Source organism: Dendropsophus ebraccatus, chromosome 5, assembly GCF_027789765.1.
Source record: "Dendropsophus ebraccatus isolate aDenEbr1 chromosome 5, aDenEbr1.pat, whole genome shotgun sequence".
NCBI classification, from domain to species: Eukaryota; Metazoa; Chordata; class Amphibia; order Anura; family Hylidae; genus Dendropsophus; species Dendropsophus ebraccatus.
Window position 1 is genome coordinate 158,280,331 of NC_091458.1, and position 13,096 is coordinate 158,293,426.

Sequence of the window (13,096 nt, forward strand, 5' to 3'; positions counted from 1 at the left end):
AGTCCTCAGGAGACTGGACCTGGATACAGTAAGTATAGCTGTTATATAGCAGCCTCCAGGAGACTGGACCTGGATACAGTAAGTATAGCTGTTATATAGCAGCCTTCAGGAGACTGGACCTGGATACAGTAAGTATAGCTGTTATATATTAGCCTTCAGGAGACTGGACCTGGATACAGTAAGTATAGCTGTTATATAGCAGCCTTCAGGAGACTGGACCTGAATACAGTAAGTATAGCTGTTATATAGCAGCCTCCAGGACACTGGACCTGGATACAGTAAGTATAGCTGCCATCAGGAGACTGGACCTGGATACAGTAAGTATAGCTGTTATATAGCAGCCTCCAGGACACTGGACCTGGATACAGTAAGTATAGCTGTTATATAGCTGCCATCAGGACACTGTACCTGGATACAGTAAGTATAGCTGTTATATAGCAGCCTCCAGGACACTGGACCTGGATACAGTAAGTATAGCTGTTATATAGCTGCCTTCAGGAGACTGGACCTGGATACAAGTAAGTGTAGCTTTGTTTTAAAGGGAACAAATCAGCACGATTATGCCGATATGGATACCAGCAGCACAATATAGATCTACTATGCAGCTACCCTAGCATACCAGCCGCATCTGTACCTTTACATCAGGGAAAAAGACGCTTTATTGCGGCGTGCCAGGCCAGGAGAGGGTTGCCAACTAATCATCTGGACAGAGAGCCGCCTGTGACTAGTCCCTGCTCTCTGCGGGGATGAGACACCTGTTAGTGGCTTCTCTGTCTGTCAATCATTCCTGCAGAGTGCAGAAAGTATGTGCAGCAATATGGACTCATGGACAAGGAAGTCATCTTTCTGTAAAGTCACCTGGCCTAGAAAGTGTATACAGGTACAGGTAGTGTGTGGAAACGAGGGACTTGTTTACAATACTGGGCAGTGTATAGTGTATGCATCAGCGCTCACTTCTGTGCACAGAATAAGGTGGCTGAGGGGTCAGCAGTGTTGCTGAACAAATATATCAACACATGTATGTATGTTTTAAATACATCAGGAAGTATATAGTTACATATATACAGTAATGGAGACAAAATAAAAAGAACTGCTGTAGTTGTGGATGTCTGCACTGCTGCATACTATACCTGTCAATTACAGCCTGTAAGGCCAGGGGCTCCCATACCTAGCAGGCCAGGGGTCATGTTACCACCTCCATAAGGAGACCACAAACGCCCACCCCAACCCTAGAGATGCAGCAATCGCTTCTGACCGCTGCAACTACAGGGTCAAAGTGTACCTGACCCCATCAGCATAAAATCCATTTGGCAGGTACTTTGCCATTGTGATCCAAGTGGGAGTGTGTTGAGGCAAGGGCAGCACTATAAAAAGTGCTGGATAGCCCCTTTAACCAAACTTGAAAAATTGACAACACATTGGACTTCCGCACTGAATGCACATGCAAATATGTGACCACTTCATAAATCTGGACCTATGTGTAAATTCAGTTTATGTTGTGGAGTTGCCTGAAACTAACACGGCCTGTTTCCCTCTGCCCCCCCACAACAACCATTGGTATCGGCGGGAAAAACAGACTGTATGCATTTCAGGCAGCTTGATACATCTGGCCCAACGTGAAGATAAGAATCATTCAACACTCTCCCCCAAATGGATAAAAGACGTGCGGCAAATCGGACCCAAGGAAACCCAGTCACACCTTGCTAAAAGCTGTGACTCTAAAACTACAACTCCCAGAAGGCCCTAAAAGACCCCTGAGGAAGTCCGGAACATGTGGGGCTCACTTGGACCTCATCCCACTCTCCCCCTATCCTTTACCCTGTTACCTATATTGGGTTCATCTCCTTACACTTCATTGGCCTTAGGTGTTTGTGTTGGTTTGCCATTTGTAATTGCTGCCACTCGACATGTATTTGTGACGTTTTGAGCAATGTCGCACCTCATGCACTTTGCATTTACTATACAGTTATTTGCACATTGTGGAGATTGGACCATTATTCACACATAGGGAGAGTTTATGTATTGTTTTTGGGATGCTGCCCTGGGATTTTTTTGTAGTCCACATTCCCATGGAGCTTAGTTTTTAAGTGTTTTTAACTTTGGAGGCAGGATAGGTGTTTTCTTGCATTTATTGTGTATTGTATTCTTAAAGGACAACTCCGGCGGGACCCCCCCCCCCAAAAAAAAACACAGACACACACAGACACCATACTCACCATCCCTCCGGTGACGATCGCCACTCCATTCGGCCGCCGTCCGCCTCACCGTCACCTGCGTCCGCCGTCCAGCGATGTCTCCTTCTTCCGGGTCCATGAGAGAGAAAAGGCTGCCAATGCGCTTGCGCACCGGCAGCCTTTTCATTGGCTGGAGCGCATCACATGGCTTCCAGCAAGCTCAGCCAATCAGGGCTGAGCAAGCTGGAAGCCATGTGATGCGCTCCAGCCAATGAAAAGGCTGCTGGTGCGCATGTGCACCAGCAGCCTTTTCTCTCCCATTCACTGTCAATGAAGACGCCGAGGAGGAAGAAGACCCGGACCGCCCCCCGGCTCTGACGTCACCCGACACCAGAGAAGAGGACCGTGACGACCGTAATAGGTAATGTATATATTCTTTAACTTCCGGGGTGGGGGGTCGGAAAGTGGGGGAAGGGGGCCAGACCGGGTATTTAACCACATTACAAAGTTATATAACTTTGTAATGTGTGTTAAATAAGCCAAAAAAAATTTTCGCCGGAGTTGTCCTTTAATATAGATTGTATAAATTTTCGCAATTCTACAGGTTTGCCGTTATAGTTTTATGACATACTCTTTATTCTTCGTCTTTGCGGTGGATATTGACTTCCTGCTTGTCTATATTGTGCAGACGATTAGTTAAGATTCAGGTTGTACACGTTCAGTGTTGTAGTACACAGCATGCCCTGAAAGTTGCACATTTGAAGTGGACTCAAAATGTAGGTAGCATTTCTGTCCCCATAAGTGTTGTCTGAGCCAGAAACAGTAAGGGTACTATTACATGGAACGATAAACGGCCCTATCTGGCCAATTATCGCTCCGTGTAATAAACACAACGATCAGCCGACGACAACAATCATCGGCTGATCGTTGATATAGGTTTGGACCTATAATTGTCGGGCACTGACCGCGCATCGCTATGTGTAATAACGGTGTGGGGACGGCAGCTGACGATTTGCAAACTGCATACATTACCTATCCATGGTCCAGGGCTTCTCTTGTGTTCTGCTTCTCCCCGGGTCCCATGTGCTGCAGCTTCAGAGCGGCCTGACTTAGCTGACAGGCCGCTCAGCCAATCACTGGCCACCGTGGTCCCGGCCAGTGATTGGCTGATCAGCCTGTCAGCTAAGACAGGTCGTTCTGAAGCTGCAGCGTGCGGGACCTGGTGAGAAGCAGAGCGCAAAAGAAGCCCTGGACCATGGATAGGTAATGTATGCAGTTTAAGCAAGGGCTGCAAGGACATCGGTAACAATGTCCATGCAGCACTTGTTAAACGATTATCGGGCCGTGTAAAAGTCCCAGTAAACGAGTGCCGATCTAGCAGATCACCGCTCGTTTACAGTTATTATCGGGCCATGTAATAGTACCCTTAGGAACTGGAAGGGCCTGCTCCATTAATTATCATTAGAAGGGACAAGCCCGCTGGTGGCAGATCGTTGCCATGGGGGTGGCACAATACTCCTAACGGTGCCCCAGTTCTTCAAGCGGTTTTACCAGACTGTGGAGTGGACGCTGAGGATGAAGGTAAGAGACATAACATCACTCTCAGTGCCTCCTGCGCAATAGGGACATATCAGCAGGTTAAATTCATCTAACTTGCTGTTAGTTCCCTTTTAAACTTGGCCTTAAAGGGGTAAGCCCCAGATTAAAGTGGTGTCACAAAGCAATGAAGGTAAAATCAGATGCATCAGATATATATATATATATTTATTATATATGGGAGAACAAATCTGTTTTTAGTAAATATTACACATCACTGCCCCACTTTTCTTCCCCATGTACCAGATCACTTCCTGGTTCCCTCTCTGACCTGTGACCCTGCTGTTACCAGGCAACAGAGTGGACACTTTCCCACACTCCCTCTTGCTGCCTGTGAAGTGAAAACCAACTGTCAGTACTAATGAGACAGATCATGTGACTGGGATTGAACTGAGCATGAGCAGCCCAACCTAATGGACGCCTGGCGGCCGTTACCGAGGGCAACAGGTAATCAAACTCCACAGGCAGACGAGTTTATATCTCACAAACGATACCTTGTAAGAAATGCTTATACTGATGCATTTAACATAATAAATCAGTATAGACAGCCCCTTTAATAGGTTTCCCCTCTCCTCCGGACGGGTGATAACTGCTGATTGGACGACCGAACAATAACAGAGATCAAATATCCCCAGGGTAAATGCAGCAGCAATGCAGCCGCAGCGTGTGCACCCGCTCTGTGGACTCCGACCAATCCGCTACTTATCACCCGTCCTGTCACTACGAGATCACTTTGTATCCTATATTAGATGACCCACGGCGGCTACCTGTACAGCTAGGACAATATATGAGTGTTTTTGTGTACTCACCCATAGACAGCTGACATAACAGCATGGACTGCCATCTGGGGCATCAGGGCTCTGTGTCAGTCAATGGATACTATGACAAGTGGTGTAGGCAGAAGAGCTGGCAGCCGCCCTTCCTCCAGTCTGCAGCACTTTACAAGTCTGGGAAGAAGTGATTCCACCCGGTGCCACCCAGGCAAGTCACCACCTGCCAGCCCCGACAGTCCCCGGGTGACTAACACACCGAGCAGCCCCGGCACTCACCACACGGCAGTGCCCGTCTCACCCCGGAGCTCCGGCACTCACCACACGGCAGTGCCCGTCTCCTCACCCCGGAGCTCCGGCACTCACCACACGGCAGTGCCCGTCTCCTCACCCCGGAGCTCCGGCACTCACCACACGGCAGTGCCCGTCTCCTCACCCCGGAGCTCCGGCACTCACCACACGGCAGTGCCCGTCTCACCCCGGAGCTCCGGCACTCACCACACGGCAGTGCCCGTCTCACTCGGAGCTCCGGCACTCACCACACGGCAGTGCCCGTCTCACCCCGGAGCTCCGGCACTCACCACACGGCAGTGCCCGTCTCACCCCCGAGCTCCAGCACTCACCACACGGCAGTGCCCGTCTCACTCGGAGCTCCGGCACTCACCACACGGCAGTGCCCGTCTCACCCCGGAGCTCCGGCACTCACCACACGGCAGTGCCCGTCTCACTCGGAGCTCCGGCACTCACCACACGGCGGTGCCCGTCTCACCCGGAGCTCCGGCACTCACCACACGGCAGTGCCCGTCTCACCCCGGAGCTCCGGCACTCACCACACGGCAGTGCCCGTCTCCTCACCCCGGAGCTCCGGCACTCACCACACAACTACTTCCCTAAACACTTGCAGCACTCACCAGGCACAGGCCGGACACTGCCGGGCGCTCTATGGAGGCTGAGGGGGCAGGCAGCCGTCTCACAGACACCGGGGCAGGAGCTGGAGCACTCACCTGAGCCGCGTCCCACGGCGCCGGGAACTGTCTGCTCTCTCCCTCACTCGGTGCTCGGCCGTGTCTAGAATGGAGCGGCACCTGGTAGCGGTGACGCAGGAGTCACGTGTTATCGAGCGGTCACGTGACGCCCCTCTGCCATTTCCGTCCTGCTCCGTACTCGGCCTGTGGTGACGGCGGGAGCGGGTGTGAGGCGATGCGGCGGGGTCACCGGTTACTGCCCGTGTACGCCTCTCCTCCTGACAGACAGTCCGTCAGCGATGTATCCTGTCAGGAAATGTCTCTCCCTCCATCTAGTGTCCGCTCAGTGTAATAACTTCCCTCACATGAGTTCGTACTCGTCTTTCTGTGGCCGTGTTCCCGCAACGTCTTGTTTTTGGCCATTTTAGAGCCGCTTTTTAGTACTCAAAATTCGGCCATATTATACAAAGTACTCCTGTGGTTTACTGTCACAAAGACGGCGGTAAAATGTCCAAAAAAGAAGTGCGGACATAGCCTTATGGTGCGTTTACACAGAACGATTATCGTTCGAATTTTCCAGATAACGATAGCATTTGAGCGATAATCGGCTCGTGTAAACACAGCGAACGATCAAGCGACGAGCGAGAAATCATTCATTTTGATCTTTCAACATGTTCTCAAATCGTCGTTTGTCGTTCGCTATAAATTCACAGATCGCTTCGTGTAAACAGTCTTTCAAAGATTCACCCTATGTGTGAGATGGGCTTAAGCGATCTTAAAAACTATCGCAATAACGATTTTTCTGACATGTTGTTCATGTAAACGCTGATCGTTATAAAAACCAAATCGTTAAACGATCGATTGGACGAATTATCGCTTCGTGTAAACGGACCATTAGAGCCACATGGGGAAAAATCACACTCATTAGACTGAATGGTACATTTCCCCCCATCAAAGTCATAATTAACCCTTTAAGGACAGAGCCCAAAATAGGACCCCTTTTCAGTTTTCGTTTTTTTTCCCTCACCTTCTAAGAGCTATACCTCTTTTATTTTTTCATCTACAGGGCCGTGTGAGGGCATGTTTTGTTTCAGGAATAAGGGCTCATGCACACTGAGCAATAGAAGAGGAATTGAAGAGGAAAAATGTCTGCTTGAAATTCCTCTTTTAGGCCCCATTCACACTGAGCAAGAGTGGTGGAATTCCCAGAATCCTGCCGTGCTCAGTGTCCTGCTTTGTGTGAATGAGAGGGCACTCGCGCGTCTGCTTCCGTCACCCTCCGCTCAAAGAATTGACATGTCACTTCTTCAAAAGCAGGACCCTGAGCATGGCGGGATTCCGGGAATTCCGCCACTCTTGCTCAGTGTGAACAGAGCCTTAGGGTTGGTGTTCACTACGGAACCCGATTCTGATTCTGTAGCTTGTACCCTTTCATGGCCACGCGCCTTTCCACAGGCTCCATAGACACCATTTTATGGGCGGGCGGATTCTGCATTCCGAGTACGGCGGGATTCCAATGTTTTTGTTCACTGTGCACTGGGCCTTTGGGCGGAAAGTGGATCTGCCTCAGAGAATTCTGCTTGGAAATTCTTCAGTGTGAACAATAGAGCGGAAATTCCATTGAACACAATGGGACATTGCTCTGTACATACTTTACGGGAAGAATTTCAAGCAGAAATTAAGAGCGGATTCCTCTTCAATTCCTCGCCTAATTCTCAGTGTGCTTGAGCCCTAAGTGTACTTTGTAATGGTGTCTTCCAATCTACCATAAAATTAATGACAAATCTCCTAAAATATCCCAAAAAATCAAATCCCACAAATTATGGGGTGTTCCGTGTTTATGTCATGCATTTAAAGGAGAGGTCTGGCAAAAATTTTTATTAAGGTATTGTATTGCCCCCCAAAAGTTATACAAATCACCAATATACACTTATTATAGGAAATGCCTATAAATGTTTTTTTTTCCCTACACTTACTACTGCATCAAGGCTTCACTTCCTGGATAAAATGGTGATGTCACTTCCTGGATAAAATGGTGATGTCACAACCAGACTCCCAGAGCTGTGCAGGCTGTGGCTGCTGGAGAGGATGATGGCAGGGGGATGCTCAGTGTCCCTCCAGTGCCCTGTGGCCCTCAGTGTCCCCCTGCCATCATCCTCTCCAGCAGCCACAGCCCGCACAGCTCTGGGAGTCGGGTCGTGACATCACCATGTTATCCAGGAAGTGACATCACCATGTTATCCAGGAAGTGACATCACCATGTTATCCAGGAAGTGACATCACCATGTTATCCAGGAAGTGACATCACCGTGTTATCCAGGAAGTGACATGACAATGTTATCCATGTAGTGACATCACCATGTTATCCAGGAAGTGACATCACCATTTTATCCAGGAAGTGACATCACCATGTTATCCAGTAAGTGAAGCCTTGATGCAGTAGTAAGTGCAGGGAAAAAAGCCATTTATGTGCACTTCCCGTAATAAGTGTATATTGGGGATTTGTATAAATTTTGGGGGACAATACAATACTTTAATAAAAATGTTCACTGGACTTCTCCTTTCAAGGTAAAACGGACACAATATTTTTTTTTCTATATTTCAGTTTTTATAGCTTTTTTAATGTTTTACTGTTTTTTTTAACAGTAAACTTTTTTTTTGCAAAGTGTGATTACAACGGCCGTATTGTCACTCCTATAATGCTTTTTCTTTTTCACCTACGGGGCTTTATGAGGCAAAATTTTGTGCGCCATGATCTCTAGTTTTTATTAGTACCATATTTGTGTAAATTGGACGTATTGATCACTTTTTATTATTTTTTTATGTATAAAATGTAATAAAAAATCAGCAATCTTGGAGTTTTATACCGCTTTTTGTTTATGCCGCTCACCGTGCGAGAATAATATTGTTTTATTTTAATAGATTGGACGATTACACTACGGTATATATGTTTATTTATTTTTATGTGTTTTATTTATAAAATGGAAAGAGGGGGGATGATTCGAACTTTTATTGGTGGAGGGGCTATGGCATGTTTTTTTTGTTTGTTTTTTTAACTTTTTTTTTTTTTTACACTTTTTATGTCCCCTTAAGGAACCTTCGACCCTCCAGCTGTTGAAAACTACAATTCCAATCATGCTTGGACAGCCAAAGCTTTACCTATCCAGACATGATGGGAATTGTAGTTTTGCAACATCTGGAGGGCCGTAGATTCCCCATCTCTACACTAGATGGTGGAGGCCCCTCTGCAACTGGACAATTTGACCTCTGCACAGTCCGACCATGAGCTTTATTATTCAATTGGGGTGTGCTGCCATCTAGTGACTGTTTAGATATAGTCCTATCAACCATAACATTAAAATCACTGGCTGGTGAAGTAGATTACAATGAATATCCTGTATATTTGACACTTGTCGATGAGTGGGATATACGAGACAGCACGTGAAAAGTTCTAGAAGCTGATTTGCTGGAAACAGGAAATTTGTCAAGCATAATGATCTGAGTGACTTTGATAAGCTCCATAGTGTGGGTGAGAGGTCCTTTGGGGTCTTACTAATATGCAATGGTTAAAAGGGTTGTCCAGAAAACACCTTTTTCTTTCAAATCAACTGGTTTCAGAAAGTTATATAGATTTGTAATATACTTCTATTAAAAAAAAAATATATATCTCAATTCTTCCAGTACTTATCAGCTGCTGTATGTCCTGCAGGAAGTGGTGTATTCTCTCCAGTCTGACACAGTGCTCTCTGCTGCCACCCCTGTCCATATCAGGAACTGTTCAGAGCTGGAGAGGTTTTCTATGGGGATTTGTTGCTGCTCTGGACAGTTCTTGACATGGACAGAGGTGGCAGCAGAGAGCACTGTGTCACACTGGAGAGAATACACCACTTCCTGCAGGACATACAGCAGCTCGTAAGTATTGTTAGACTGGAAATTTTTTAATAGAAGTCAATTACAAATCTATACAACTTTCTGAAACCAATTGATTTGAAAGAAATGTTTTCAACCTGCACCCGTATACCTGTTGTCTGTTATTGGAGAGGAGGAATAAGGCACATTGATGCATCAATATCTAACATATTTGTCATTCACTTTATTATTTTTTTAAATGTTTTCTGTGTTACTGTAAGTTATAACATTGGCCACTAGGTGTCGCTGTTTGTGCTCCTCTCCTTGTTGTCTTTACCTACAATAAATTTCTGTGCACAAAAGGAATTATCACAAGTTTACTACTAAAAGTAAAATAATATAAAAATCTTTATTAAATACTATCACAATAGGCAACATAAAAAGAAGACTTGGGGAGGCAGCAGGCCATGTTACGCTAGGGCATTATTACAGGTTTACAAATTCATTCCTACAGCATAAATGGAAGATAGCTGTCCTGCTATCAGTATACGGAACAAATCATAGACCAGATTGTTTATATAGATGCACAAAAGCAAGTATAGTAATATCCAACCTGGTGGTGTCTGGGACGGTATTGCAGGCAGTAGAGGCCTGTGCCGCTGCAGCAAGGTGGTCTTGCCAAAGTCAAGTGGGTGTTGGCTAAAGGCTTGCTGGTACTTGTGGGCGATGTTCAGGACCCCCTTAAAGAAGCAGTTCTGACGCGTATACTCCCCGCAGGTGATCGGTGTCCCGCACCACAGCTTCGCTCCGGTCCCATTTAAATCCGGCACGCTCATGTCATTTGCTGCTGTGACCCCTCTTTTGTCTCCTGTCTTCAATCAGGGGAGACAGAAGAGGGGTCACAGCAGCGGATGAGGGGACTGGAACGAAGCTGTGGCGCGGGACACCGATCACCTGCGGTGAGTATACACACCATCGCTTAGCGGGGGCAAATTAAAAAATTTTGTGAACTGCTTCTTTAAGTTGCTTAGCTGAAGTGGCGGTGTGCACCATGGCACGTGGGGGTGTGTGTGTAAGATGTACTCACAGGCTGGCTAGGACTTGCAGAGCTCCACAGTCGGGGGACAGGGTCATAGGTCACAGTTCATAAATAATAGCGCTAAACTCAAATAGTTACCACAATGATTAGGGCTGTTGTCTTGCTGTGGGGAGGTCCGCTAATGGGAACTGGGACAATTAACTGCCTTGGATTCCATTACCTTTTGTTTTACCATATTTCTGTGGCCACAACCACACAACATCTTTTTTTGGCTGTTTGACTGACTTTTTTGGGACGACTGGCAGCCAAAAAACCTCATTTTTAAAAAAAAATAATGGTCGTTAATTGCCTGCAAAATGATCGCCATCCAAGAAAACAGCCATCAAACCAAACAAAGACGTGGCCTATATATATGCATATAAAATGCCTGTATTGTCATATTTGAAAAACTTAAAGCGATACTATACCCTCCAACCCTTTTTTCCAAACCATTGGTACCGTCCATTTGATGAAAGTTCTTTCTGGTCGGTCGTGTTTTTTAAAATGCGACCGGTGCCTTGGTTAGGGTTAAAAATGATCTTTTAGTCTGCAGCAGCTGAGTCAATGTGGTGTGGCCTAGAGTGTCTGTGCCCTAAGCCTGCAATGCCTCTCCTCTCTTCCTGCTCCCCTCCTCTTCATTAGGAATGCCCTTGGGCAGGATTAAGGTTAAGGCACCTGTGCAGTGTTTAGACAAGCAATGAGTAGGAGAAATCCTGCCTGGGGGCGTTCCCAATGATGAGGAGGGAGGGGGAGGAAGAAAAGAGAGGCGTTGCAGGCTTAGGGCACAGACACTAGGCCACGCCACATTGACTCGGCTGCTGCAGATTATAAGATAATTTTTTACCCTAACCAACGCATCGGGTGCATTTTAAAAGACACAACCAGGAAGGTACTTACTCTCATCAAACGGATGGTACTAGCAGTTTGGCGGAGTGGGTTGGCGAATACAGTATCACTTAAATAAAATTTTTATCTTGTTTGCTTTTAAAATGACCTCATTCAACATAACAACAGGCACTTTGTCACTTTGAACCTGTCTGCCAAGCTATGCCAGCGTGTAAAAATCGGTAGAGATGCACAAACAAAAAATAGGTTTATACTTTAACAGATATAGTGTGTTTTATTCTTTTTCTGAATATCACTTAACCAGCCGATGTCTACCATATGAAGACGTGCCCAAGTTTCTTCTTTCTACTCCGTGCCATGGTATGTACTGTTGCTGTGCAACCAAGAAAGCTAACAGAGTCTTACAGTGAGTCTTTTAGAAAAATCACTTGGCACCTCAAAAGTCTCATCAGGCCATCCCTGTCATCAAGGTGACCTTGAAATGCTCTTTCTCACCTGGTTTCCTTTAGCTGACCAGGGTAAGATCCACAGCACATTCCAACCATGGCCAGATTAGCAGATGCAGACAATGGATGATTTGTTCAAAAAAAGGAAAACTGCACTTAAGGAGGTTCTGACTACAGTTCCCATTGAGCAGACTGTTGTACTGTATGTAAAATGGTGTCTTCTTTAGTTCTAGACATTGTTCAAATACTTTCGAATTCTTACCAGTTTTACATCTGCAAGTTTTATTAAGGGTGTGTTCACGTGTAATGAGTTTGCAGCAAATTCACTGTGATACTCGGCATCATTATAGTCTATTGCCGTGTATTCATTCCACTGTGAGGATACAGTGACGGCCATATTTAACTATGCTGGTAATATAAAAAAACAACCAATACTTACCCACCTACATTCCCCTGGCACGCTCCTGATGTGATCTCTGGGTCCCTGCTCACTGACTGCCCGCTCAGCCAATCACTGATCTGTCCTGCTGCAGCCAACAATAGGCTGAGCGGATCATCAGTGAGCAGGGACCCAGGGACTTGAGCAGGAGTGCTCTGGGGGGATGCAGGTGGGTAAGTATTTGCTGTTTATTTAATTTTTTTTATTGGCCTGACAGCTAAATAGTCAAACATGGCTGTCACTACATTCTCGCAGTGGAATGAAAATCATCTGCTGCGAGAATACACGGCCATAGACTATAATGGTATTGAGTATCAAAGCGGATTTGCTGAGCGTAAAGTGCACTGTAAACTCATTACGTGATTTTCGACCAATTCACATGTATCACCTATTTACAGTTAAGGGGTTAAATATCTAATTGCTGGATCCTTGCCATTGGGACCCCACAATCACTAGAAAAGGAGTGTGACCTGCCTGTGGTTCCACTATACTGCACAACCACAGGGAGGGGAAGCGTGAGTGTGGCAGTGGTTGAGTGTGTGCAATGGTGCTCCGAAGTCTGTGGGATGGATAGAGACAGTGGAGTACACGGTTAGGCTGGGTTCACACTATGTATATTTCAGTCAGTATTGTGGTCCTCATATTGCAACCAAAACCAGGAGTGGATTGAAAACACAGAAAGGATCTGTTCACACAATGGTGTAATTGAGTGGATGGCCGCCATATAATGGGAAATATTTGCTGGTATTTTAAAACAACGGCTGTTGTATTGAAATAATGGCCGTTATTTACTGTTATATGGCGGCCATCCACTCAATTTCAACATTGTGTGAACAGAGCCTTTCTGTGTATTCAATCCACTCCTGGTTTTGGTTGCAATATGAGGACCACAATACTGACTGAAATATACGTAGTGTGAACGCAGCCTTAGGA

At 46.2% G+C, this 13,096-nt stretch overlaps 2 protein-coding genes across 14 annotated transcripts in view; one reads left to right on the top strand and one right to left on the bottom strand.

Annotated features, from left to right (window-relative positions):
* Positions 1-5,803, bottom strand: part of DTX2 (deltex E3 ubiquitin ligase 2) — a 49,120-nt gene extending 43,317 nt beyond the window's left edge. For 4 of the 5 annotated variants that reach the window (XM_069971733.1, XM_069971731.1, XM_069971732.1 and 1 more), the window contains exon 1: positions 5,545-5,803. The gene's annotated coding sequence lies outside the window, so the exon portion shown is untranslated. Of the gene's footprint in view, positions 1-4,041; positions 4,101-5,544 lie in introns of those variants that run through there. The other variant, XM_069971730.1, reaches the window with a different exon arrangement.
* Positions 4,144-13,096, top strand: part of SSC4D (scavenger receptor cysteine rich family member with 4 domains) — a 53,444-nt gene continuing 44,491 nt past the window's right edge. For 4 of the 9 annotated variants that reach the window (XM_069971736.1, XM_069971737.1, XM_069971735.1 and 1 more), the window contains exons 1-2: positions 5,670-5,806; positions 11,583-11,638. The gene's annotated coding sequence lies outside the window, so the exon portion shown is untranslated. Of the gene's footprint in view, positions 4,218-5,669; positions 5,854-11,582; positions 11,685-13,096 lie in introns of those variants that run through there. The other 5 variants (XM_069971740.1, XM_069971742.1, XM_069971738.1 and 2 more) reach the window with 4 other exon arrangements.